Raw genomic sequence first — 1,875 nt, forward strand, 5'->3', positions numbered from 1 at the left:
GCATCTGTCACAAAGCTCTGACACTCAGCCAGCACAAAGCATGCCTACAAAGAAAGGGCTGCAGTTCTTTACAGGACTTGCACCAGGCAAAAACATTAATTGCAAGGAAAATTTGATGCCAGGATGCCTCTCTCCTCCTTGGGCTGACCCTGGAGCACGCAGAGCTCAGATTCCTGGGGTTCCCGATAAGCCACCACAGCTGGGGAGTCACTGAAGGAGCCATGTTTCGATGAGCATCTCATCTCATGACTCCTTACCCAATCCATGCAAAGCCGGAGCTGTGTCACTTTGTGTCATTAGCGATTGCTTAACAGCTCACTTGAGCCTGCTCCTTCCTCCGCCCCCCCGCAGCCGTCTGGTTTTCAGAGCAAGGCTGTGCTACTCTGGCATGCATGTCCTGCCTCGGTGCTGGAGACAGATGCACTCGGAGGGTGCTGACTCACGGGCGCAGGCAGATTAAAGTTGGATTGCTGAAGCAGTTGCTGTCCCAGCTGTCCCTCTGCCCCCAGCCACGGCAGCGACAGCTGAACCACAGGCAGATCGGCCCCCGGACCGCTGCTGTATGTCCCGAGGCACGGGGGGACCCCAAATCAGCCCCGCACGGTTTGAATCTGCCGTGCTGCAGCACGGAGGCGGCCGGGGGCTGCTTCACGTACAGTGCAGATGTTTCTGCAGTGAGATGGAGACGTCCAGGGGAAGGGAGGAGCAAAGAGCTGGGAGCTCCAGGGGTGTCAGCCGTCTGCCCGGGTCCATGAGTCAACTCGCTGACGCGTGGTAAAGCCACATGCTTTAGTACACGCAGCTCTCCCCATGCTGCCCGCCGGGCCGGCTCCAAGAGGTGGAAGGGGTAATAGAGTCCCTAGTCATTCTCTGGCCTTTCACAGGCAGGCAGCAAACAAAGCTGGCAAGCAGGGCAGTGGGATTATTTTACCATCTGTGCATTAGAAACCAGCCCAGGAGTCACCAAGCTCGTATCATGCAGGACATGGCTGCTCTGGCGTGCTAATGGCTCCTGCCCACTGTCAGCTGGGGCTAGATTTGTATCGGGGACGAGGAGATGCAAAGCATCTTCTCTTTCCTATTTCAGCAACTGCACCCTTTTAGAGGAAAGCCAATTTGGGGAAGAATGAACCCTCGTTTTAACTGCAGGCCCTGGCCCCCGAGGCCCTCCAAGGGCCCTCCGGGGGCTAGGCAAGGCCTGCTCAGGAAGGGGGGTAGGAGGATGCATTTTGCACATTTCAAAAGGGAAACTTGGGACCTGGTATCTCATTCTAGAAAGTAATCACGGACTTAATTGCGTTTTGCTGCAGAGTTGCCTTAACATCAAGGGAAAATCAACAGGGATTGTTCAACATCAAGACTAATCTCACATATGGAACTTACTGAACGTAGGAACCACGTTTTTGCTGGCTCAAGGTGAAACGCTGGGCTAAATTCTCCTTCAGCTGCGAGAAAAGCCCTAGACACGCTCATCCTGCATTATTCCAACTGTAAAGAGCTTCAATTATACACATCCACCCCTTCCTCCCTTCTACAGCGGTGTCGCAATGCAACAGTGCCTCGTTATGATCAAACTCCTCTTTTATGGCTATAGGAATACGTGGAAGTCTTCTACCCTCATACACAAGTGACTCCTTAGCAGCTTTATTTTAAGAAACTACCCACAATTGGTAACACAACGGCGTTTCATCTGTCACTGAGGGGGAAGCTGTGACTGACACCTGAGCATGTCCTCAGCAACCGCAAACCTGCGCGTATAGGGCAGGTCCTATGCATCTAAGCAACTACGGCAGCTCACCACTCCCTCTGCTCCACACTGGATCACGGCCTTGCTTCTGCTTACAAACTTGCTTGCTAATCAGACATTTAATACTA

This window comes from Colius striatus, chromosome 8 (genome assembly GCF_028858725.1).
Source record: "Colius striatus isolate bColStr4 chromosome 8, bColStr4.1.hap1, whole genome shotgun sequence".
In the NCBI taxonomy this organism is placed as follows: Eukaryota; Metazoa; Chordata; class Aves; order Coliiformes; family Coliidae; genus Colius; species Colius striatus.